Genomic DNA, 27,770 nt, shown 5'->3' with positions numbered 1-27,770 from the left:
AGAGAACATTTTAAGGATTACTAGATAGGAGGGGGGTGGGGAGTGGGTGAAAAGAAGGGATTAAGAAGTAGGAACTGGCAGCTACGAAATAGTCACGGGGACGTAAAGTACAGCATAGGGAATACAGTCGATAACACTGTAATAACCATGTACGGTGCCAGGTGGCTACTAGGTTTATTGGGGTGATCACTTCATAAATCATATAAATGTCTAATCACTATGCTGTACATCTGCAAATAAAACAAATATTGTATGCCAACTATTGCTGACAAATTAAACAGTTATTGTTAAAAAATCTTTATTTACTTTCCTCCCTAAAGGATGTTTTTGCCGGAAATAAAATTCCTGCCTGACTTTTCTTTTTTTTTAAGCACTGCAAAAATGTTCTTCTACGGTCTTCTGGTTTCCATGGTCTCTGATAAGGGAATCCAGTTTTTCAAAGTTTTGCTATGTGTAACACATCATTTTTCACTATCTTATTTCAAGATTTGATCTTTGGTTTTCATCAGTTTAATTATATGTATGGATGGGTTTTGGGTTTGTTTTTTTTTTTTAAAGCTTATTCTGTTTCGAGTATCCTATGCTTTGTGAATCTGTATTCAGGTCTTTCGATAACCTTGTTAAGCTTTTAGTAATTATTTTTAAAATATTTTTTATGCACCACCCCATTTCGACTCTCCTTCTGGACTCCGATGACACAAATTTTAGAATTAAAAGCGTTGTTCCACAGGTCCCTGAATCTCTCTTCACTTTTTTTCCCAATGTTTCTCTCTCTGTTCTTCAGGCTGAATAACTGCTGTTGGTCTTTCTTCAATTTCGCTGATTGTTTTGACTCTCTCATCTCAGTTCTGCTACTGAGACATCATGTGAGTAATTTATTTGCTTAGTGTAATTTTAAGTTCTAAAATCCCTCTGTGGTTGTTTTTTATTACTTGTATTTTTCTACTGAGAAACTCTGCCTGTCCATATTGAGCTTTTGTAATCTTTGCTTTCAAGTGAAAATTGGGAAGCAGGCAATTGCGAATTGCCTATCACATATTAGCATCTTGTAGTAGATAAACTTATAAATACACTTCAAATTTTTTAGAAGTATATTCTTCGATAATTTTTCAATGTGGCAGAAAGCATGTTTATCAACAGATCAAAATATGTTCTGTTTCTCTGTAATAAATTAAAAAGCCAAAAGAAGATAACTTAAACTTATACTTAGCATGTAAAGTTTATTTTATTTGGGAATTGTCTAGATATTCAATAAATATTCATTATTTAGTGTAACTTAGTATGAACTCTGATCTCATTTATTTATTTAAATTGCTTATTTTTTAACAATTATGTTTGGATTAGACATTAAACAGTGAATCATTATCTTTTCTTTGCTGACAAATTTTGATGATGTGCCTGCTTTTATTAAACCACAAAACTGAAACTACCTTTTATTTATTAAAGATTATCCCAGATCATGTAAACTTAAGAAACATTTGGCTTAGTTTCTATATTATTAAGAGTATACCTGATTTTCTTAAGTCAATGAAATACAGCTCTTTACAATTTAATTTTGGCAATACGATTCAGAGGTAGAAAAATCTCACATACCTATAACATATATATACACAGACATACAGTCAGACAAATAGAGATCTTATAGTTTTGCTTTAAAAATTTTAGCCATGTCTCAGGTACAAAACTCAAAGGAATAGCTGGATCCAAATCGTGTTTTTCTGGCAGACAGATTAGGTCAAATGACCTGCTCAAATGACCAGTCTTTTACTAAAGGTTTTTTTATTTGCATGCTGTAAGGATCCTTTTAGAGCTGTTTCTTCAGGCACTTTGTCATTTAGAAGCTTCCGCATATCACTGTCTCTGAGAGGTTTGCCCCTCAAAGCGGACTTATTAAGATAAAAGTTCCTCAAAATGGCCACTCTGATTCTAAAGTTCAGTAATTTTACCACAGAGACACATGGTCTTGTCCAAAAACCAGGTGGAACCCGTACTGGCCTTCAGATTCCCCGATTCATCCTAACTGCGATGGGTCTGTTTTCCAAGACACAGGGAATGACGTATTTTCATTCCTTTTGAACAGAATAGGGTGACTTACCCAGAAGCTCTAATAAACAAAAGCAGAACTGAAATCAAGTGGACACCATAAAGCTGGAGAGCTCGGCAGGCAGAGAGCAGAGATCGGATCCTGAGAGACTGCCACGCACACTCCGGGGTCGGCCCAAAGGGTAAGCTTTGTGCTCAGCAACATCTGGTCGCTCCCGGGTCTCACGGTCACTGGATGGGTCTTCGCTGGATTCCATTTCTGACACCATTAACTGTCAAATGTTCACAAACGACAGAAATAGAACCAGTAAGTCACCAAAGGAGTAATCAGTAAAGTTTTATTGTGCACGCGCCGAGCACACAGCTTCCAAACTGGGGGCACCGGGACGGAAACACGGCGTGAAACTCGGGGGGCGTAACGGACGGAACTGCTCCTTCTGTTTCCTCTTCCCGGAAGCTGGTTCTAATCAGAACTTCCACTGGTTTCCCTGCATCGACCTTGGGAAACAGCTCAAGCTCTGCTCATGATTTCCACAGGTACGAGCGAGAAACGACCCAGATCAAGTTAGTCTTGAACGATAAGCTAAACGAAGCTTTGTTTGTAAGTCTAAACTGGTTTGATCTGATCTGCCCTGGGAATTTTCAAGGCTGGTCTTTCTTCTTTATTCCAACAAACCTAACAGTTACATCCATATCGATACAAAATCTCCCCAAAATGTGGATAACCAAAGGCTGGTCTTTCTTCTTATTCAACAAACCTAACAGTTACATCCATATCGATACAAATCTCCCAAAAATGTGGATAACTAAAGCCAAAAGAAAAATGACTACTATATTTTATACTATTCCATTTTCATAATTTTAATTTTTTTTTTTTTTTAGGCGAGCCAACCCTTGGTTGACCTCACAGACGGCAAGGACCTTGTCAGCTTACAATTCCTTATTTTTTATTTTTTACGCCTACAGCACCTGGTCTTCCTAGGTGGTCTCCCATCCAAGTACTAACCAGGCCCGACCCTGCTTAGCTGCCGAGATCAGATGGGATCGGGCTTGTTCAGGGTGGCGTGGCCGCAGACCACTTTCATAATTTTAAAAATGCAAACTATTATGTACTGAACAAAACACAGCTCAGTGGTTACTACTGGATACATGGGGGTGTTGTTGAGGGGTGGCAGGAAGACATTACAAATGGACATGAGGACACTTCTCCTGATGATAATGATGCTCATCATCTTGAATATGACAGTTTCGCATATGTAAAAACACATCAAATTGTACACTTTAAACATATTAACTTTCTTCTATGTCAATTAAGTTCCATATCTATAAACCAATTCACGTGATACATGACATTAACAAAATAAAAAATAAAAACCGTAAAATCATCTCAATAGATGCAGAGAAAACATTTGACAAAATTCAATGGCTTTTTATAATTAAAAAAATCCCAATAGAGTCGGTATAGAAGGAACATACCTCAACACGATAAAGGCCATATATGACAAATCCACATCAACACCATACTCAGTGTTGAAAAGCTAAAGCTTTTCCTCTAACATCATCAGGAACAAGACAAGGATGCCCACTGCTACCACTTCCATTCGACACAATATTGTTAAGTCCTAGCAATGGCAATCAGACAAGACAAATGAAAGGCATCCAAATCATAAAGGAAAATGTAAAATTCTTATTATTTGCAGATGATATGATACTCAATATAGAAAACACTAAAAAACTCCACCAAAAACCTATTAGAATAAATGACTTCAGTGAAGTTGTAGGATACACAATCAATATACAGAAACCTGCTGAATTTCTATATACCGATAACGAACGAACAGAAGAAATTAAGAAAACAATCCCATTCACAACTACATCAGAAAATATAAAATATCTAGGAATAAACTGAACCGAAGGTGTGAAGTCTTGCATTCTGAAAACTATAAGGCACTGAAGAAAGAAACTGAACAGTATAATATGTGAAAGTACATACCTTGCCCATGGATTGGAAGGATTAACATCGTTAAAACATCCTTACTATCTAAACTAACATACACATTCAGGCAATACCTATTAAAATACCAATAGCAATACTCTCAGAATCACAAAAGACCCCAAATATTCAAAGAAATCTTGAGAAAGAACAAAGTGGGAGGTATTACACTCCCTGATATCATAGTATCCTACAAGTAACAATAATCACAACAGTATGGTATCTGCATGATAATACATATATAGATCAATGGAATAGAGAACCTAGAAATAAATCCTTGCTTATATTATCAATTCATCTACGACAAAGGAGAGAAGGATATAGAATGGGGTAAAGACAGTCTCTTCAATAAGTGGTGTTGCCAGAACTGGACAGATACATGCAAAAAAATGAAACTAGACCACTTTCTTACACCATATATATATAAAAAAACCCTCGAAATGGATTAAAGACTAAAATGTTAGACCAAAGACAATAAAACTCCCAGAAGAAAACATAGGCAGTAAAGCCATTAACATCATTCTTAGCAATATGTTTTTAAATATATCTCCTTACGCAAGGGAAACAAAAGAAAAAATAAACAAATGGAACTACAGACTAAAAAGTTTTTGCACAGTAAAGAAAACCATCAACAAAATGAAAAGGCAACCTACTGAATGGGAAAAGATATTTGCAAATGATATATCCAATAAAGGCTTGTAATCCAATACACACATATAAAGAACTCTCATAACACCAAAAAAAAAGAGTCCAATTAAAAAATGGGCAGAGGATCTGAATAGACATTTCTCCAAAGAGGACATGCAAATGGTTGACATGAAAAGATGCTCAATGTCACTAAACATCAGAGAAAAGCAAACTAAAACCACAGTGAGATACCACTTCACATCAGTCAGAATGGCTATCATCAATAAATCGACAAGTAACAAGTGTTAGTGTGTATGTAGAGAAAAGTGAACCTTCGCGCGCTGTTGGTGGGACTGCAAATTGGTGCAGCCAGTATGGAAACAGTCTGGAGGGTCCTCAAAAATTAAAAACGGAACCACCTTATGACTCAGCAATTCCACTTCTGGATATGTATCTGAAGAAATCCAAAACACTCTTTCAAAAAGATGTATGCGCCCCTATGTTCACTGCAGCAATATCTGCATACTAGGGAGCCAGTCAGAAATGAAGAATACAATATCCGAGATGAAGAGTACAGTAGAGGGAATTAACAGAGTGGATGAAATGGAGGATCGAATCAGTGACACAGGATGGGGTAGCAGAGGACACTCAATCAGAACAGCAACAAGAAAAAAGAATCCGAAACAATGAGACAGTTTAAGGGGCCTCTGGGACAACATCAAGCGCAACAACATTCCCACCATAGGGGCACCAGAAGGAGGAGAGAGAGCAAGGGATTGAACACCTATTTGAAGAAATAATGATGGAAAACTTTCCTACCCTGGTGAAGGAAGTAGACATACACGCCCAAGAAGCTCAGAGAGTCCCAAACAAGATGAACCCAAACAGGCCCACACCAAGACACATCATCATTAAAATGCCAAAGGTTAAATTCAAAGAGAGAATCTTAAAAGCAGCAAGAGAAAAAAGCAAATAGTTAACTACAAGGGAGCTCCAGCGAGACTGGCAACCGATTTCTCGACAGACACTCTGCAGGCCAGAAGATTCCAAAAGGCACAAAATAGTCAAAGTAATGAAAAGCCAGGACCTATAACAAAGATGACTCTACTCTGCAAAGGTATCATTTAGAATGGAAGGACAAAGAGCTTTCCAGACAAGTAAAAGCTAAAGCAGTCCATCGCCACCAAGCCAGTTTTACAGGAAATGTTGGAAGGACTTCTTTAAGAGGAAAAAAAATATGTGTCAAAAATATGAATAAAGAATGGCAATAACTATATATCTATCAACAAGTACTTTAAATGTAAATGGATTAAATGCTCCATGGGTGGCTAAATGGATAAGAAAACAAGACCCTTCCACAGGCTGCCTACAAGACTCACTGCAGATTAAAAGGCCCACACACACTAAAAGTAATGGACAGAAAGAGGTATTTCACAATGGACCTAGAGGGCACTGTGCTGAGTGGAGTAAGCCAGACGGAAGAAGACGAATTTTGTTCTTTGGATTCACTTCACGTGGAATCCAAAGAACAAAATTTTTAAAAAGCAGAAACAAATTCGTAGATACAGAGGACGTTTTGAGGGTAACCATATGAGAGGGGGGTTGGGGGGGGCGGTGAAAACGGGGAAGGGATTAAGAAGCACAAACAGTCATGGAGGACAGAAAGTAGTGTAAGGAATACAGCCGATTATATTGTAATAACTACGTACGGAGTCGGGGGCACTAGATTTATTGGGGTGATTACTTTGCGAGTTATATGGATGTGTAATCACTATGCTGTACACCCGAAACTAATATAGTATTGTACGACGACTATAACTAAAAAGTAAAAATTATATTAATTTAAAAAAAAATAGAAATCTTGCCATTTGCAATGTAGATGACCCCAGAGGGTATTATGCTAAGTGAAATAAGTCAGAGAAAAACAAATACCATATAATCTCAATTATGTATGGAATCTTAAAAGAAGTAAATGAATAAAGAAAGCAAAACAGAAACAGATCCACAGATATAGAGAAGAAAGGGATGGTGGCCAAAGGGCGGGGTGGGTGGGGTGGGGCGGGGAATGAAAGAAAAATAAAAGGGAGGGATGGAGGGAGGGAGGAAGGCAGGCCTTTACTATATGCCTGAAATATTTTATTAAAAATAGAAATAAGATGAGAACTTTTAGGACAATTAACAATGTAAAAATAAAAAATATATGGACCTAGAGGTTATTATGCTGAGTGAATAAGTCAGACAGAGAAAGATAAACACCATATGATTCACTCATGTGGAATCTAAGGAACAAAAAGAACTAATCAAAAACAGACTCACAAATATAGTGGACAATTTGGTGACAGAGGGAGGGATTGGTGGGGGCTGGGAGAATGGGGTGAAGGGTTAAAGAAGTCCAAATCAGTAGTTGATAGTGGTCGCAGGGATGGGGAGCACGGCACAGGAACGCAGTCAGCAGTATATATGGATGGCTGGGCGGAGGGCCAGGGAGGGAGGGGAGCGATTGGGGGAATCATTTTATGAACTATATAGACGTCTAACCAATATATTGTATACCTGAAACTAATTTAAGTAAATAAATGCATACATATGCAGTTTATTCTATGTTAACTATACCTAAATACAACTTTGGAAAAAAACACTAAAGGAAATGTCAAGCTACAGATTGGGAGAAATCATTGCAAATCATGTATCTGATAAAAAAAACACATACATGTTGCTGCCTAAAATAACAAGGAAAGAAGAAAATGAGCGAAGCCTTAAAGCTGCTACCTGGTTTCTTGAAGCTTATAGTGAAATGAGAGAGGAGAGAAACTGGAAAGAGAAGTATTAATCATGAAGGAATTTAGCTAATGGGTTCGAAAGTTTCTGTCTCCCCTGAAGGCAAACCACTTTAAAGAAAGGTCTTCCAAGTAAAGACTAGAGGCGGGGCCTCCGGTCAAGTAGGGCTGAGGCTGAGGGTAGGGTTCTAAACCCTTTGTTAAGGCATCAGAAAGATAAGAGGCTGCATCTCAGAAAATCAAGTTGGACAAAAGGCACTGTAAAGAATTTAAGGGTGTGCCCAGGAGAGTTTCTTCATCAAACAAACAACAGGGCTAATAAGAAACATAAATTTGATTGTATGACCCTCTGAGAGGAAGACCAGCTTAAAGAAGGACTTAATTCAAAGAGACTTCAAGGTGTGGTGTTTATTCCTAGCAGACCAAATACTATTTTAAAAGAATGATTATATTTCCAGGAAGACCAGCTTAAAGAAGGACTTAATTCAAAGAGACTTCAAGGTGTGGTGTTTATTCCTAGCAGACCAAATACTATTTTAAAAGAATGATTATATTTCCAGATGTATCACCAGCTTTCAACAGACAGAAACACTACAAGATAAAAAGGACTTTGGACCTCCATCACTTACTAGCAGAGAGTAGGCTACAAAAACTACAGTGGAAACTGCAGGCTATCTGTGGTATAAAAGGACGATCCTGATAAAAAGGATGATTCAGAGGGAGGAATCAGGAGCCCCGCAGTTAGTCCTGGGGAGGAATGGGCTGGGTCCTCATGAAGGACCTTCTACAATGCTCCTGTCTGCCTTTCAAACTTTCTACTTATTCCTTTGGCCTCACATTTTCTCCCTATTTGAATGAGAAAGTCTATGGGGGGCGGGGGAGGTTCTTTTATCTCTGTTTTTATTTTTCAGTGACAGTTGACATTCAGTATCATGTTATGTTAGTTTCAGGTGTAGAGCATAGTGGTGTGACGTTTATGTAAGAAGTGACGCCCTGACTAGTGTCCCCACCTGGCACCGTACACAGTCATTACATTACTGACCATATTCCCTGTGCTGTACTCCACCTCCCCCTATTTTGTAACCACCAATTCTTACTTCTTAATCCCTTGCCCTTTTCCACCCAGCCCCCCACCACGCTCCCATCTGACACTACATGAAGATGCTTCTGCATCTGAGTCTGTTTCTGATAACAGGCTTTCCTTTCTCATCCCTGTATGATGGGCACATGGAGTTCACTATCGCCATTCCCCTCCCAATCTGTACGCTATTATTGCCTCAGAATACATCTTTGTGTTCCCGTTAACAAAGATTTGTAATTATTGCTTTTTCCAACTGTTTTTTTTTTTAATTCATACAGGGGGGAAAGGAGTTAAAAGCCAAAAATAAAGTACCAGCTTTTAAATTTAAATATTCAGTTACCTTTCCCGCTGTTCTCTATTTATTCATATGGAGTTGGATTACTGTCTAGTATCCTTTAATTGTAGCCTAAAGAACCCCCTTCAGCAGTTTCTGAAGGGCAGATCTACTAGTAACAAATTCTCTCCATTTCTGAAATTCCTTAAATTCCCCTTCATTTTTTTGTGGTAAAATATACATAATTTTTGTTATTTTAACAATTTCTTAAGTATACAATTCAATGGTATTAAATACATTCACAGTGTTCTGTAAACATCGACACAAAATCAGTATCTGAAATGTTTTCTTAATCCTAAGAAAATCTCCAGACTCCTTAAACAAAGACTTGCCTGCCCTTCCCTCCCCAACCCCCAGCCTCTGGTAACCTCTATTCTACTCTGTCTCTATGAATTTACCTATTTTAGGTATGTCATAAAAGCGAAGGATACATTATTTGTCATTGGGGTCTGGCTTATTTCACTACGTATAATGTTTTCAAGGCTCACCCACGTTATATCACATATCAAAACTTCACTTTTACAACTGAATGATGTTCCATTGTGGGTTGTTTCCACCTTTTGGACATGGTAAATAATGTTGCTATGAATGTTGTACAGATTAAGGATGAGGTCCTCGTTTTTAACTCTTTTGGATATACCCCCAGTAGTGGAATTGTGTTTTATGGCCATTGTATGTTGAATATTTTGAGAAACTGCCGAACTGTTTTACGCAGCAACTGCACCTTTTCACATTCTCACCATCAACGCACGAGGGTTCCAAACTCTGCATGTCCTGGCCAACGCTTATTTTATTTTTAGTTATGGGTATCCTTGGGTGAAAGGGCGTCTCCCTGTGGTTTTAATTTACATTTCCCTAATGACTGATAATGTTGAGTGACAATTTGTATATCTTCTTTGGAGAAATGTGTACTTAAGTCTTTTGCCCAGTTTGGAATTGCTTTGTTTCTCTGTGTTGAGTTTTAGGTAGTACTTACAAATTCCGAATATCAATCTGTCATCAGATATACTGTTGCAGGAAGCGACACCCACTGAAGAAACTGGACGCTCAGACGACTTTGTTAGAGGAAGGAGAGTTTATTAGCCAGCGGAGCACGTGGGGCTCAACAGCACAAGAGCACGGGCTCCTCCCGCTTAGATTTCTTACAGTTTATATGCCTCTGTAGTGCCCATGCAAGGGGCACATGAGTCCGTGAGTCCTTTGTCTGAGGTTCTTCGTGCACCTCATGACTCAGGATGGGGAGGGGGAGTTCCAGGTGGGGGCTGCAAGGGGGAAGGAATTCCCAGACCACTGGTCCTATATCTATTTACAGCTTGTTTGTCTTGTAGATGTTGTAAGAGTTTCCAGAAGGCCATTTAGAGATCTATAGGGTGTGGTTAATCTATAACCTGCTGAGTCAGTCATTTCTACAGGCCCTTGCCTTTGCATTTTTCAGATGCCTCCTCTCCTCTCTTAATATGTTTTGAAAATACTCATGTTTTGAAAATATTCTCATTTTTGAGGTTGTCTTTCATAGTATCCCGTGACGCACAAAATTTCTTAATTTTCATGAAGTCCAATTTATTTTTTCATTTGTTTTTTTTCATTTGTACATTTGGTATCATTCATGAAATCACCACCAAATTCAATTTCGTTAGGATTTTGTGCAGTGTTTTATTCTAAGAGTTTTAGAATTTCACCTTATAATTTTAGGTCATTGATCCATTTTGAGTTAATCTATGTATAAGGTCGAAGTTAAGGGTATAATTTCACTCTTACATGTGAATATCCAGTTCTCCAGGCATCACTTGTGAAAACACTGTCCTTTCCCCCATTCAATGCCCTTGGCACCTTTGTCAAATGTGGATCTTTAAGATCAATAAAATTGATAAACCTCTAGCCAGGCTAATCAGGAAACAAATAGAGAAAGCGAGACTATCACAAATGAGAAAGGTGACATCACCAGAGGTTACATAGATACAAAACAAATAAGTGAATTTTATGACTGAAATGAAACGAAAAAATTCACACATATGTATAACCTGAATGTCCCTATGTCAATGAAAGACATTTAATTTAAGGTTTAAATTCTACCAAAAAAGAAAACCTTAGGCCAAGGATTCGCTGGTGAATTCTACCAAACATAAGAATGAAATAATATGGATTCTACAAACACTATTTCAGAAAATTGAACAGGTATTACTTTCCAATTCATTTTAATGAATTAGGCCACAATCACCCTGATACCAAAACTTCACAAAGATATCACGAGAAAACTACAAACTAATCTCCTTCATGAAAGAAAATGTAACAATTCTTAACAAAATTGTACCATATCTAATCTAACGATATATACATAAGGTAACGAATCTTCATGAAATAGGGTTTATCCCACAAATGCAGGCCTGCTTCACAACTCAAAAACCAATCAATGTAGTTCATACGTTGAATTAAAAAGAAAAGCCATACAATCCCCTCAAGGAACACAAAAATGGCACTTCGCTAAATTCGAAGCCCACTGAAGACTTTAAAAATTTCAGAAAACTAAGAATGAAAAGAAACTGATTTAACCTAATCTAGGAAAATTTATTGCTACTATTATGCTTAATGGCCACAGAGTGAATGCTTTCGCCTGAAGGGAAGGAGACAAGTATGCCACTCCCACTTCTGCTCAACATTATGTGAGTCCTAGGTGGTAATTAAGGGGAAAAAAAATGAAAGAAAATGAGATTAGAAAAGAAGAAGTAAAAGTGTTCTTTTTTTACAGGTGATATGATCCTATACTTAGAAAATCCCAAGGAATCCTTAATAAAACAACTAATAAAGAAGTTTAGTAAGTAATAGGACACAAGATTAAAGTCTAAAAATCCACTGTATTTCTGTAATTAGCAATAAGTTATCCAAAAATGAAATTAAGAGAACTCTGTTCTGAATAGCATGCAAAAGAATGAAACACTGAAGAATAAATTTAACAAAAGAGATGTATTAAAAACTACAAAACACTGCTTGGAGAAATTGAAGGAAATGTATAAATGGCGAGAAATATGTGAAAAACTGTGTTCATGGGTTAGAAGACACAATAGTATTATGAAGACAACTCTTGCCAGTCTGATCTATAAAGTTAATGCAATCTATATCGAAAGCTCAAGAGAATTTTTTTGTAGAAAATGGCAAGTTGATCCTAAATGCAAGAGATGCAGAATACCCGAAACAATTTTAAAAAACAACAAAGCAGTAGATCTTTCATTACCATATTTTAAAACTTGCTTTAAAGCTATAGCAATCAAGATATTATAGCACCAATGAAAGATAAGATACAGAAATAACTGACATAGTGGAGTACATCAAAATTGAACATCTTAACGCTCGATGGACACTATAATAGATGAAGACAGGCCAAGTAGTGGGAAAAAAATATTTGTAGATTATATTTCTAAAAAAGAACTTGTGTCCAAAATACATACACATAGACCTCCTATGATGTGTGGACAAAAGGGGCCACATGCTAAACCTGACATGCTAAAGCTCAGGGGCGGCCCCTACAAACTCAGAGACCAAAATTAACCCCACGGGATGATCTGAACAGAAAAATTCCTAACTAAGGCAGGTCCTGGCGGGTAAGTGGCATCCTGGGCCTGCAGCTTCCTTGACGAAGGTCAGTCTTTACCTTAAGGGAGCCTGTCTGTTGTCTTTGAGCATCTAAGATAACAAACCCTTGGAATGCCAGAGTCAGCCCCCTTCGCGGCAGACCCCTCGGGCAGACAGCCCGGGCACCAGAGTGGAGACCTCAGAACCCCTCCCGGTCATCCTGTTCCCCGCCCCTCCTGTCTTGTCCTCACTCCAGCCACTTCTTATCTGGTCCCCACATACTCATCTCTATGAGCAAATGCTGATTGTTAACTCTCCTGCCAACCCACCCGGCCCCACCCATGAAAAGAAGTACTTGCCCCTCCCTAATCCCAGAGATGCCTCTGTTTTCCTCTAATCCCCACCAGTGACCTTGGTAACCCCCCTCACATCTCCTCCCTTGATTCTAATGGACAAAAGAAGCTGCAAAACTGCCACTCTCCGGAGCATTTTCTCAATCCCTTGAGATTTTGATCCCAGGCAACCGTGGTCAGAGTGGCTCAAAGAAATTCATGAAAATTCTCTTCAGATTTGGATGTTTCTTACCTCAACAGATACGAGAAAAAAATTAGAAATGGAGAAAAGATTTAAATGATATCCCACCAAATATATGTGAATGAACAATAAGCAAATGGAACCTACAAGGACATTTACATCAATGTTCATAGCGGCATTGACGGATAACACAAAAGGGAAAGAATCCCACTGTCTGTTGCGTGCTCGATGGAGAAACAAAAATGATGTGTACCTATAAAACTGAGTAATGTTCACCTCGAAAAAGGGAAGGAAATAGTGACATTTGCTACCACAGGATGAACCTCAAAAAGATTTTAATAACTGAAGGAGGCCAAATTCAATATAATAAATATTACATGTTTCATTTACACGAAATACTCAGAAAAGGCTAATTCGTAGACAGAGCTCAGTGGGATCCCGGTACTGATAATGGGAACAGGGCCGACGATAAATGGGCTTGAAGGACTGTCTGGAAATATTGAAATGTCCAAGTCTGATTGTGGTGAGGCAGCACACGATACAAATTTACTAAAAATAAATGAATTGTGCACATACGGTGAACAATTTTATGGTATATTTTACCCCTATTAACACTTAAAAAGAAGCAATTTGAAAATCTTAACTAAAAATTACGGCATCTACAATTTAAAAATTCACTTGAGATCTCAGTACAGAATGGAGACCGGAAAAGAGAGCGGCTGTACTCGAAGATATCAAGAGAAATTAGCTAATCTGAGCAACAGAAAAACAAAAAAGGCTGAAATGAAACCAATAGAGCCTATAGGGCAATACCGAAATGTCTAGCATACAAGTCATCATCAGAGTGCCAGAATGATTAAAAAAAAAAAAAATTGTGCAGAAAAAATGTCTGCAGGAATACCAATCCAAAAGGTCCCAAATCTGATAAAAGACAAATCCGCATATTCAACCCCCTCAGCAAACCCAAACAAGATAAACCAAAAGAAAACCACACTCAGAACTCCCATGGTCAAACTGCTAAAAAACAAAAACACGGAAAACAGCTATAAAAAAATAACACCGTTCATACCAGGAAAACGATTCAAATAACTGCAAATTTTTCATCGGAAACCATGGAGGGCAAAGATGGGAGCAAAACATCTTTAAAGTGATGAAAGAAAAACAGCCATCATCTAACAGCTCTTTCTCTAGAAAAATACCCTTCGGGAATGAAGGCAAAATGAACACATTCTTAGATAAAGAAAAACAAAGAGAATTCATCTCAAACAGATTTGAGATGAAATGTCAAAGCCTTCTTTAGTCTGAAGGTAAATGAAAACCAGGGGAAGCCAGTGTCTTTAGATATGAAGAACAAGAGAATTGGTAAATGAATAAATTTAAGGTACTATTTCCTCCTCTTTAACTTCTTTTAAATATGTTGACTCTTGAAAAGAAAACCTTTACACAGACTAGTAGGCTTTCAAATTACGTAAATGTAAAACACAAGGCATCTTCAAAAACCCAGATCTATATGAATGTAAAGGCTTCTATTTTGCTTGAAGTGGTAAAACATTAAAACTCTATAAACTGTTAGTGACTGCAAGGTATCTATATTGTAATCCTTGCGCAATTTCGACATAAATGAAGAATCAGGGAACACAGGTCAACAAAAACAACCACGACTAAGATGCAAACAGACACAATTATGGAGATAGTAAAAATATCAGTGGCTGCCAGAGGCTGGCGGGAAGGAAGATAAATAAGTGGAAAGGAGGACTTTTAGAGCAGAGACTCTGCATGGTATCTTAATGACACATGTCATCATACATTTGTCCAAACCTGCAGAAGGTAGGACAGCAAGAAACCCTAAGGTAAACTACGGACTTTGGACGAAGACGTGTCAGTGCAGGTTCTAAGTTACGAATGAGCCACTGTCGGGGGGATGCTGATAAGGGGGCAGGTAATGTATGTGTGGGGTGGGGAACATATGGGAAATCCTCTCCATTTTGCTATGAACCTAAAACTGCGCTGAAAAATAAAGTCTGTTTCAAAAAATGCCATACTCCCTTAAGAAACAAAATTTTCAGTTAGCATTAATATCGTGCCTTTGGTGCTGTTTCCAAAAACACATGTTTTCCCCTGTTTCCTTCAAGATGTCACATAGTTTCTCTGTGACTCATTTTAATTAAGATTTGTATAAGGAGCAAGGTATGAGTTCACAGGTTCTTTATATGTGGTCCTCGAACTTTTTCAGCACTTTTGTTAAAGAGATTATCTTTTCTACATTGGCCTTTTCCAGCCCTGTGGAGATGATTAAGTAGATGTGCGCGGGTCTACCCCCAGACTCTTCCCACTGACTGTTGTTCCTTTCACCAAAACCACATAGTACTGATTACTCCATCCTTACTGTAAGTGTATAAATCAGGTGGTGTGAGCTTTCAAACTTCTTTTACTATTTTCAGAAGTAAAACTAGGTTATTCTAGTTTCTTTGTTTTTACATAAATTTTAGAATGAGTTTGGCAATATCCGCAAAAAGAGGTTGCTAAGATTTTGACTAGGGTGACACTGAAAAGGGGGGCCACATACTAAACCTGACAAGCTCAGAGGCGGCCTGCATGGCGGGCCCCACAGATGCAGAGACTGAATGTAGCCACATAAGGTGGTCTGAACATCAAAATTCCTAACTTAAATCCAGTCCTGGCAGGGAGCCACATTCCGGGCCTGTAGCTTCCTTGACAAAGGTCAGTCAAAGTGAGCCTGTCTATTGTCTTTGTGCATCTAAGATAACAGACCTTTGGAATGCCAGAGTAATCTCCTTTTCCAGACCCCTCCGGGTACAACCTCCCACCAGAGCAGGAGACCACAGAACCCCTCACTGGTATCTAGTTCCCTGAATACCATCTCTATGAGCTGTGAATGTTAATTGTTCTCTCTCCTGTACCCACCCAAGAAACAGAAGTATGTGTTTCCCCATTTTACTTTTCATCCAGCCCCAGCGATTGCCCGATTTGCCTTCTCTGGCTTCCTTCATCTCCCACCCAAGGGTTTCGTGTGACCCTCCTTACTTCTCCTCCTTTGATTCTAATGTAAAAAGAAGCTGCAAAACGGCCATTCCCCAGAGCATTTTCTCAATCACTTGAGATTTTGCTTCCTAACTGTCAGGTTGGCTCAAATAAACTCATAAAAATGCTCTACTGGTGTGGACTGGTGTTTCTTATGTCGGCAAGATAAAACTAGGGAGATTATACATTAAACTGGATTCTCACACCCAGTCCACTGTAGGTGGTGGTGGTGGGGGGATCCCTCACTACCCTGGTGTCTGAGAATTCAACTCAATTCTGACACTGTCTACCAGAAAGAGCACCAGATTCCAAAGGTTCAAGGGTTCGGTCCTACAAGACTGTCCCCGACATACACACACACCTCATACACCGGACACAAGTCCCAGTTATCTGTGCTTCTGACCAGCTGGCCAAAGATTGGAGGTTCCAATGAGCCCTCCCACTCTGAATGGCAATCGAAAGTCCAGGTTGTCCCCTGTACTTCTGACCAACTGGGTATATATCAGAGGTTCCCCAAACCCCCTGCGTGGGTTTGACTAATTTCCTAGAACGGCTCACATAACTTAGGGAAACGTGTTACTTACTGGGTCACTGTTTATCATAAAAGGCTGTAACTCAGGAACGGCCAGATGGAAGGGACGCATAGGGCAAGGTACGTGGGGAGGGGCACGGAGCCGCCAGGCCCCCTCCAGGCACCACTCTGCCCACATCTCCACATGTTCACCAACCCAGAAGCTCTCCAAACCCTGCCCGCTAGCGATTTTCTGGAGATTTCTTTAAAAAAAAAAAAAAAAAAAAAGAGAGAGATGATTAATTAAATCATTGGCCTTTGGGGACTGATTAAATCTCTAGCCCTTCTCCTCTCCCAAGAGGCTGGGGATAGGACTAAGAGTTCCAGCCCTCTAATCACATGGTCGGGTCTCCTGGCAACCATGCCCCATCCTTAGGCGCTTTCTAAAAATTATATTAACATAACAAAAGACCCCTTTTTCTATTCTCAACACTTAGAAAATTCCAAGAGTTCTAGGAGCTGTGATCCAAGAATTGTGGACAGAGACCAAATATATAAGACAAGTATATCCTGGGCATCTGGATGAACAAATATATATATATCTTATAAATATAAATCTTACAAATTACAGTATCACAAATGTTACTGCATCTTCTGATTTCATGGATATAGTATTTATCCCGATTTATATAGATCTTCTTTATTTTATTAATGTTTTGTTCTTTCCAGCAAAGACAAAAATTATGAGAACAGCAAGAGAAAAGCGACACATCACATACAAGTGATCCCAAGAAACTTTGCGGGTTATTTCTCAAGATAAACAATGGACACCAGAGGCAGTGCGGGCATGGTGCATCCAAAGTGCTAAAAGAAAAACACGTGACGACCAAGAATCTTACATCCAGAAAAACTATCTTACGATAATGAGGAAAAATTCGGACTCAAATAAAAGTACTAAGGGAATTTATTTCTTTTTTAAAAGAAAAAAAAAGTTCCTTCAGGCTAAAAAAAAATGACTTAAACTCAAATCCATATGAAAAAAATGAACAAGAGCAGAAAAGCTAATTACATAGGTAAATGTAAATGACAGAAACAAATGTTTTACTCATTTCTTCTTAGATGATTTAAACAAAACCGCATAAGTTAGGGGTCAAGATGGCGGAGTAGGTAAACGCTGTGCTCACCTCTCACAACCACAGCAGAATTAGTTACAGAACAACCATCTCTGAGAACCGCCTGAAGTCTAACTGAACAGAAGTTCTCCAACTAAGGATACAAAGAATCAGCTACTTTGACAGTGGTAGGAGGGAAGGAGACACAGAATGTGCTGGTAACAATAATATCATAATGGAAAACTAAAGAGTGTTCAAATAACCCAAAAGGCAGAAGAGAGTGTAAAGAGAGACCAAGAAAAAAACAAAACAAAACAAAGAAAAAAGTAGTAAACATAAATCTAAATATATCAATATTTATATTAAATGTAAATGGATTAAGCACCAAAACTCAGAGAAATTGTCAAAATGACCAAAAAAAAAAACCCCATTAAACCCATGACATCTCAATATTCTGTCTACAAGAAACAGACTTCAAGTATATTGATATAGGCAAACTAAATTTAAAGAAATGAGAAGATATACACCATGCAAACGCCAACCGAAACAACAGGACTCTCTATAGTCATTAAAGACAAAAACAGATTTCAGAGCAAAGAAAATGACCAGTGATGAGGGGAATTCCTTAACGATAAAAGGGTCAATTTAACAAGACGCCACAGCAATATCATACGTATGTGCACCTAACAGAGCTTCAAAATACATGAAACAAAAACTGACAAAATAAAACAAATGACCCAGGGTATAGAAGACTGAACAAGATCATCAACCAAGGAAACCTTTTCGGTGGTTAAACACCACTCCGCCCAACAACAGCAGAATCCACATTCTTTATAAGTACATATGTCACATCCACATAGAGCAAAGCCTAACATACATTTAAAAAATTGAAATTATACAAAGTATTCTTTCAAATATAATTAAACTAGAAATTAATAAAAAGATAACAGGAAACTAAACGACTTAAAATTTAAAAATCAATTATAGTTTTTATTCTCAGAAGTTAAAATCTTTTTATATCTTTAGTTCTTCAATTTAACATTTTCGGTCTTTCTTCTACATTCATAATAACTTTTAAAGGTCTTAAATTATTAATTCTATCATGTTACTTTGGAGTCAGCTTTGATTTGTAGATTTTTCTCCTCCTATTTTCCAGATCTATACTGGCCTGACTTCTTTTTTAACCCGCTTTATTCATTTTTCAATGTAAAAGTTTTGTTAATTTCCCATTCTTTTCCAACATAGTGGCAGTCAAAAATTATTGGCATACAATGTTTATACAATCCAATTAAAAAATGGGCAGATCTCAAGAGACATTTTTCCAAAGAAGATATGCAGATGGAAGATGCTCAACATCACTAGCCATTAGGGAAATGCAAATCAAAACCACAATCAGATATAACCTCACATCTGTTAGAATGGCTCTTATCAGTAAGACAAGAAATACCAAGTGTTGGAGAGGATGCGGAGAAAAAGGAAGCCTCACACACTGCTGGCGGGACTGCAAACTGGTACAGCCGCTATGGAAAACATTACGGAGGGCCCTCAAAAATTTAAGAATAGACCTGCCGTAGGACCCAGCACTTCACTTCTGAGTGTTCATCCAAAGCAAAGAAAAACACCCCCATGTTCATTGCAGCATTATTTACGACGGCCAAGGAACGGAAACAACTAAGTGTCCACGAATGGATGAATGGATCAACAATACGTGGTATATGTATACAATAGGATATGACTCAGCCATGAGAAAGAATGAAATCTTGCTATCTGCGACAACATGGACGGACCTAGAGGGCATTATGTTAAGTGAGACAGTCAGAGAAAGGCAAATAAATATTGTATGATCTTACGTGTGGAGTCTAAATAAAACAACAAAAAACCGAGCTCACAGATACAGAACAAATTGTTGGGGCGGGGGGCGCGGTGGGAGTTGAGGGTAGAAGCACAGGTGTCGAAAGGAAAAAAAAAATTCAATACTAAAAACGTATTTGGAACCACAGCTCTATGGCAGATCTTGAGGGATATAAAATAACATTATTGTCTGTGTAACATTAATGAGGAAAATGGTTTTAAAACATAGGATGACTATGCAGAACGCTTACATGTACATTAGTAAGTATAGATTACTTTAAGTTAAAACGGTTCGATATATATTATTATTGGCAAATTTAAGCTTGAAAAAAACTAGGCTGGAAGGTGCAGAAAGGTTCAAGACAAAAAATTATTGACATAACTAATTTTTCTCATACATCAGCAATATTTTTGTTCAGTGGAGTTTTATTCCTGCCTTTGAACTTGGTAAAATGGTTAAGATGCAGAAAGAATAATTTTAATAGTTTTACTCCATGTTTAAGAGAAAAGCTATAGCATGAAATCTTTCCTCAATGATTGTTGATGAGGGGGTGGTGACAGCATAATTTACAGAGATACAGGTACAAGTGATGTTTGTTTAAAATACGGGTAAGGAACTCTTTCATTAAGAGACAGAGCTAGTAAATATTTTAGGCTTTGCAGGCCGCATGGTCACGGCTGTAACTGCTCAATTCTGCTGTCATAGCATGAAAAAGCATCCACAGAGAGACTTATGGTTGTGTGCCAGTAAAACTATTTGTGAACAATGAAATTTGAGCTTCATGTGATTTTCATGAGTTGAGAAATATTATTTTGCTTGTGAATTTTTTGAAACTACTTATAAATGTAAAAATTATTCTTAGTTCGGGCCAGATCTGACCCACAAGCCATAGTTTGAAAAGCTTTGTGCTAGGCCAAAAAATAACTGAGATTTAACACGGCTGAAATCAAATAGAGCTTGTTCTCCTAGACAATGGAATTGTTTTCAAAAAGCAAAAGCAAAAGAAAAATTTGGAATTCCACAAATACCTGGAAATTAAATACATTTCTGAATTATTCACGAGTCAAAGAAGAAATCACTGGCAAATTAGAAAAATGCTGTGACCCGAACTGTAATGAAATCCCGACGTACCCAGATGTACAGGGCCAGAGGACAGCACCAGAACAGCAGGGTGGGGAGTGCCTGGGACCCGCGCCGCCACTGAAACCATCGAGCTGCCGAAAGCTGTCAGAATCAACTTTTTCAGAACTTTTCCTAGACTCTAATCAGAAACTTACTACAATCAGGACAGTGCTTGATGAAGAAAGGGGCTGTAAATTTTGTCACTTAAAGAAAAGTCATTAAACGAACGGATGACTGCAGCTCACCATAAGCGACAGCGGCAAACCGCGAGGAGAGGGAACACTCTAATTTCCACAGCCATCAGATTATAAAATTCAAAATGCCTACTTCTCAATGAAAATTTATTAGGCATGTAAAGAAACAAGTATGGCCCCTTCACAGAAAGAAAAAAAAGAACAGAACGAGTCCCTGAGGAAGCCCAAACATTAGACTTACTGGAAAAATCAACTCATAAATACGCCAAAGAGCTAAAGAAACCATGCGCAAAAACTAAAGGAAACTATAATAGTGTATCAGTAAACAGAAAATAGCGATAAGTAGACAGAAATCGCAAAAAAGAACCAAATGCAAATCCTGAAGCTGAACGATAAAATAACTGAAATGAAAAGTTCACTGAATTTTAGAGTTCAGCATGAGATTTCAATAGGTAGAAGAATAAATGACCACGAAGATGGGTAAACTAAGATTACCGAGTCTGAGGAGTAGAAACCAAAAAAGAAAAATGAAAAGAGCCTAAGAGACCTGCAGCCGGCGGCAAGCACACCATACATTCAAAAGGAGAGGTCCAGAAGAAAAGGAGAGAGAGAGAAAGAGGCAGAGACTATCTGAAGAAACAATGGCCAGCGGACATATCTTTAGAAATGCAATGAACCTCCATAAACTCAATGAGCGCCACGCTGAGATGCAGCATAATCGAACTGTTGAAACCCAAAACAAACAATTACTTAACAGCAAGAGAAGGAATTCATCATCAGAAACCATGGAGGCTAGAAGGTAGCAAAGCTGTGGCGGAGTCTGCGGCCACGCCACCCTGCACGCGCGCGATCCACGCGGATCTCGGAAGCTCAGCAGGGTCGGGCCTGGTGCGTACTCGGGTGGGAGGCCCCCTGGGAAGACCGGGTGCTGGAGGCGATAAATAAAATAAAATAAAGTGGTGGCGGGGGGAGGGGGGACTGTCAACCAACAAATCTCTATTTGACTATCTTTCTACAGTAAAGAGATCAACTTATGACAGCGTGAGAAGCTCCAGCGATCTGCTCCCCACTGAAACTGATAAAAACTATTGAAAAAAAATGCAACCGTTGAGAGCCTTTGGAAACGGTTTTAAGGACAAACGGAGTGAAGAAACATCTCTTCGAGAACATCTTCAAAAATTCACTGTAAAAGGTGAGTCTGTGGAATCTGAACCAAGACTGCTCACCCCCTGCACATCAAGACTCCCCGGGCCAAGAACACAGGGCTCCCTCTCCCACTCAGGTCCCATTCACAGGACTTTCCTCCCAGGAGGAACAGGCATCGGGATTTCTCCTCCAGCCTCCACTGCTGCCGCAAGGGCCGAGTCCTGGACAAGAGGGAGGGGTGCTTATGCCACCTAAGCCCCTCGCCCCTCCCCCCCCATGGAACGCAGACTTGAACTAGGCATGGCGCACGGAGAGGACTGGGCCCTGACTCCCCTCCCCCTGGTGCTAAGGAGAAGGGGACCGCAAGGACCTCTGGCCACAGTCCCCAACCCCGCCACCAGAGATGGTGCTTGACGGAAGAAGCAGATGCTAAAACAGACGGCTGCTGAGCGCTTCCCGGACCGGCTGACTTCATTTGCCAGAGCGCACAGAGTCCTGAAACAGAGAGAAAGGTCGCAGTGAAAGACAATTAGAAGAAGATGCAAAATTCAGGCTGAACTGCGGGGCCCTTAGTGAGCAGGACAACTAAGCAGAAAGGCAACAGGGAGGTGCCCTCCTGGGGCCAGAACAAACATCGAACAACAATAACCTGGGAAACTATTCCTTGTAAAGACTCGCAGTTCGATGGCGGTCAGTTTCAGAGCAGTTTATGCCCCGGGGCATTGTGAAAAACAATGAACTTAGAGCTCACAGCGAGTAGCCTAGAATGGAGAGAACCTCAGAGAAACAGAGCCCTAACAAAGCCACCCTCTTTCCCACCGCTTGGGGGCATATTCAAACTGCACTTCCCTAAAGAGCAACATGGGGGGACTAACCCGGTGGGAAAAGAGGCCCGCAATGAAATAACCACTTTCACACCCGTTAGAAACCCTAGAATTGCATAAAGTCAAATAAAGATAAATAGTGGTGAGAACCAGACAAGTTAGAGCCCTCGCACGCTGCAAAATGGCGCAGCCGCTTTGAAAAAGAGCCGGGTATTTTCTCAATTAAACGTAGATGAAGAAATAAAGAACACGAGTAAAGGTAACTACTACACAGGTGAACATAAAAGCCAGTATTACTGTATTTTTGGTTTAGAACTCCTCTCTTTCTGTCTCTCTCTTTTTTTTTATATATGACTTAAAACAAAATGGACAGGCTGATCCTAAAATTCGTACGGAACTGCAAGGGGCCCTGAATAGACGAAACAATCTTGAAAAAGAATGAAGTCAGAGGACTGACATTTCTCAATTTTAAAATTTATGACAATCTACAGTAATCAAAACAGTGTGGTACCGGCATAAGTATAGACACAGAGACGAATGACATAAATCTGAAAGACCAGCAATAAAGCAATATATCTATGGCCAATTGATTTCAAAAAGGGTGTCAAGACCATACAGTGGGAAATAAAGTCTCTTCAACAAACGGTGCTGGGACAACTAGCTATAAACATGTAAAAGAATAAGGGTGGACCTCACATCATACACAAAAACTAACTCGAAATAGATCAACGACATAAACATAAGAGCTAAGACCATAGAACACTTAAGAGGAAAACATAGGGCTAAGTCTTCATTACCTTGGATTTGGCAAAGAATTCTTAGATTTGATACCAAAAGCACAAGCAACAAAAGAAAAAACAGATAAATTGGACTGCAAATTAAAAAGAAAAATCGTGCACCACAGGACTATCAGAAAGTGTAAAAACACTCAAAGAATGGGGGAGGAGAGGTCTGCAAATCATATATATGATAATAGTCCACTATCCAGAATAAAGAATTCTGACAACTCAAAAGCAACAAAAAGACAAACACCCAAATTGTTTTAAATGGTCAAATGACTTGAATACACATTTCTAGAAAGAAAATACACAAATGGCCAATTTACATGAAAATATGCCCCAAATCATTAGTCATTAAGGAAACACGAGTCTAAACCACAATGACATACCGCTTCAAACATATTAGGATGGTTGTAATTTTTTTAAAAACCCAAAACGAAATAAGAAATGTTGGCAAGGAAGTATGTAATTCTGAGTTTAACTTATAGAGAAATCGCCAAATTATTTTCCACAGTGGCTGCATCACTTTATATCCCAGCAGCAATGTCCAGTTTCTCTACTTCCTTTCCAAGACTTATCTTGTTTGGGGTTTGTTTTTTTTTTTTTAATTAGATTTTACCCTCAATTCATAAGAAACTTCAATTGGCCTGTTACTGTAATCCAGATTAATGGCACTTAAAAATTAATCTTTTTAACTGACTTCTCTTTTTAAAATTTCTCTTCGAAATTTATAAAAAAATAACCCATGCTAGAAAAAAAATGTACGTGTCACGAAAGTTTAAGAACTGCATAGGAAAAGTAATCATCGTTTAAAATAATGGTTACCTCTGGGGACGAGGGAAGAGAGATGCAATGACGGAGGGGTACACGGAGGACTTCAATTATATTGGTAATGTTTTGTTTTTTATGTTTGCTTGGTGAGAACAGAGGTTCGTTGTCTTGTTCTTTGTATGTCTATATGTCTTAAGTATTTCATAAGACATACAGAAAGGCCCCCCTAAAAAAGACAAAGAAAATTAATATTACATTCTTTCATCATCCACACCACCGGCACCAAAAACATAGGATACTGGATGGGATATTGTGCAACTTCCTTTTATCACATAGCAACAACCCATTATAGCATTCTCTAGATCAAAAATGTGTAAAGAGGTGAATCTGTTTTCCACAGCTGCAAAATATATCATAACACAAATGTCCTACAATATATTCAAACATTCTCGTGTTGATGGATACACAAGTTGTTCCCACTTACTTGTCACAAAAACAAAGCTGGAAAGGCATCCTGTTCATGTGTTTTAATATACTGGTACTTTTAACTCCATAGGATATATCTGCAAAAGTCAGACTACTTGGTGTTTAGTCAAGTGATACCTGTATCTTTTATTTCCCCAAATATTGCCAGATTACTTTTGCAAAAAGCTGCAGCAAGTCATACTCTCTCCAGCGATATATGAGTGAGATGTGGGCACTTCTTAACCAAAATTTCTTTTAACCACATAAGCATTTAACAAAGATTAGCTATATACACATACACTGTACCTCTGAGATGCTTCTAGAACACATATTAAGTATTATATGCTCCCAAGTCCTCATTTAGGGTCTAAAGGGTCTAAAAAAAATGTTTTAAATAATACTGTCGACTCTAATCGAAAAAGAAAAAATACGGTTTGTCCCTGAAAAATATTTCTCAAAATAAAAAGTTGATGGATTAAAGAAATTTAGTCTAGCCCGTAAGGCATACTACAGACTGATTAGTTTCTGGAAACTACGAAGTCTGCATGCGAAAGGCAGCAAGAAGATGAGTTAGGGTAGGCCCGACAGGTCAGGCAGTTCCTGAAAGCCCTCTGGGGAGATAGAGACGCTTTCATTTTGGGGCCGCATGGTGTCAATACAAACCCATTTCAAGAAGGAAAAACGAGAGGAAAACAACCCCACATCCCTCCTAAGGCCCAGTTTCCGCCACCATCTGCCCCACTCGTCGTGCTTAGGTGATTAAGGCGACAGAAATGATTCTCCGGCATCCGAACGCGAGGCGAGCGGGGAAAATGAAATGCAGGCCGGCCCCTCCCCCCACCGGGCGGCCACACGACCCCGGAGCCGCCGCCGGCCACTTTCCCACCGATGTGAGGTGCGGCGCTCACCACGACACACGCACTGGCCAGTTTCTGAGCTTGGCTTAGCAGGTTCTTCTCTGGCGGCCTCGTCACGCCCTGGGCGCCGGCGGGACTCCCGCAGCCGGCCGGCGCCGCCATCTTAGGTCTCAGAGCAGCGGTTCGGCTCGGGCGCTGGCAGCCCGCGGCGGGTGTCACAGCCAAAGAGGCCCCGCACGCAACCTCGGTGCGCTGCGCAAATGGCTCCGCCGGCGCCGCGACCCGGCGGCCCCGCGGCGCGGCCCTCCGCTCCCCTGAGCGCTCGCACTCTCTCACAGGCTCTGCCGTCCCCCTGCAAAACGTCCCTCCTTCGTCCTCGCTTTTCTTCGCCTTCGTTTCCTTTTGCTTTCTCCAGCCCCGATTTGCGCGTTAGCCTTTGCCCCGACCCTCTTCTTTCCACGTTTCTACATAGTTCTCGTTCTCAACTTTAATTCACCTTTAATTCACAAGTGTCCGGCCCCCTAAACCCGTCTTTCTGTGATTTCGCCGAAGTATTGCAGAATGATAAGAGGGGGTGAGGATTGGTTTTTCCCGATTTTATAGCTGTGGAAACTAACGCCCAGAGAGATGCAGCCATTTCCCAAAAGCTGCGACAGCTGGAAGGAGGGAGGGTGGACAAGAACCTCTGATTTTCACCCCAGCGAGCCCCGCAGATCACGGTCTATTTCAAGAAACTAATAGAAAAGATAGGAAAACTGAAGACAGAGACGGGAAAGCTTTGGGCCTAAATTCATACTGAGCCAATGACGAAAACGGACCCCAAACTAGCCGCCTCCTTGTTTAATTCTGTAACAGAGAGTGTCTTCCTAAAGGGGTCGGTCGGGATGCTATTCTCCATCCTGAAAGTCCTTCCTCTTCCTTTAGATTCGGCTAAAGTCCTGACTCCTCTAAAAAAAACTCGGTGTTTATCAAAAACGTTTATCTTTTTTGGTCCCCGTCCATGAGGACAAATACACTAGCTGGATGCCAGCCCCCAAATCAGTAAAGAAAAAAAAAAAACAAACCTGAAACTTGTCTGCGAGGCATTGGTGAACGGTATGAAACGTTACATGGAACACTGTAGAAGGCTCGTGCTGCACAAGAAAGGAAAAGACAATTTAGAGATCCTAATCCCTTTCCAAAGGGATAGTTTCTCTATACATTCTAATATTATCTTTAGCTTTCTACAAGAACTCAGCATGGGACGCCTCTTGTTCTATTCATTTGCATCATTACTTTTTCTTTCTGTATTTTGCTGTTGTCAGCCTCAAGGAGAAGATAATGGTAGAAAATTGTGTGCCCATTTGAACCTTGATGTATGGCCATTCTTATGTAAAACACTGCAAGGAACCCATCTGTTGTCAGTCACGTGTGTAGTTAGAGTAGAGGTCTTAGCTAAAGCTTAAATTGTGCCATTTCCTAAGGTTTAGACTACCTTCGTGATATCAATGCTATTCTAATGCACTTTCTCCTATCAATATTTTTTAGGCCACTGAAACCAAGTGTTTCAGAGAAACATATCTGGGATCCTTAAATCCCGAAGTAACTACATGAAAAAAGGAATTAGAAAATATTCACAATTCCAATCTTGCCTCGGCCCTCAATTCTCCTCACGGTTTTATATTCCCTCTCATCTTGTTCCTCTCGATTCTGTGGACTCAGAAGGATGCTGGGACGGGTAGCTTCTGGGCTGGCCTGATTTAGATCCTTTCCTGATTTTTTTATTCAGATCATTTTTTTTTTCTATTTAAGCTGTATGAGTTTTTTGTATATTTTGGATATTAACCCCCTCTCTGATATATAGATTTGCAAATACTTCCTCCCATTCTAGGGCTTGCCACTTCATATTGTTTCCTTTGCTGTGCAAAAGATTTTTAGTTTGATGTAGTCTCACTCATTTACTTTTTTTTTTTTTTAATTTATTGCCCATGCTTTTGGTATCACATCCAAAAAACATTGCCAAGAATAATGTCGAGATTTTCCCTATGTTTTCTTCTAGGAATTTTATGGTTTCGGGTCTTACATTTAAGTTTTTAAACCATTTTGAGTTCATTTTTGTGAATGGTCCAAGATGTTATATAGTTGTCCATTTTCTTCTGC

The 27,770-nt window shown here is 39.3% G+C and overlaps 2 long non-coding RNA genes and 1 other non-coding gene across 6 annotated transcripts in view; 1 reads left to right on the top strand and 2 right to left on the bottom strand.

Moving 5' to 3' along the window:
- LOC120600582 (uncharacterized) overlaps positions 1–2,211 on the top strand; it is a 57,350-nt gene extending 55,139 nt beyond the window's left edge. Inside the window, exons 7-8 of the long non-coding RNA XR_005652224.1 lie at positions 785–866; positions 2,081–2,211. This is a non-coding gene — a long non-coding RNA (uncharacterized LOC120600582). The remainder of the gene's footprint in view (positions 1–784; positions 867–2,080) is intronic.
- On the bottom strand, positions 2,182–25,862 carry LOC120600583 (uncharacterized). 4 transcript variants are annotated; one of them, XR_005652228.1, is made up of 5 exons: positions 25,683–25,862; positions 24,794–24,886; positions 24,364–24,535; positions 16,583–16,772; positions 2,182–2,315 (listed from the first exon to the last, which is right to left on the bottom strand). It is a non-coding gene; the product is annotated as an uncharacterized LOC120600583 (long non-coding RNA). The 4 variants fall into 4 exon arrangements; XR_005652227.1 differs by having other exon boundaries at positions 24,794–24,872; positions 25,683–25,861; XR_005652226.1 differs by lacking the exon at positions 24,794–24,886 and having other exon boundaries at positions 25,683–25,857.
- LOC120600592 (5S ribosomal RNA) lies at positions 3,001–3,119 on the bottom strand. The gene has a single exon (XR_005652237.1). It is a non-coding gene; the product is annotated as a 5S ribosomal RNA (ribosomal RNA).
- Positions 25,863–27,770: the final 1,908 nt, after the last annotated feature.

The sequence above is a fragment of the Pteropus medius genome, unplaced genomic scaffold (genome assembly GCF_902729225.1).
Source record: "Pteropus medius unplaced genomic scaffold, Ma_sr-lr_union100, whole genome shotgun sequence".
NCBI classification, from domain to species: Eukaryota; Metazoa; Chordata; class Mammalia; order Chiroptera; family Pteropodidae; genus Pteropus; species Pteropus medius.
This window is presented reverse-complemented; position numbering and strand designations above follow the sequence as displayed.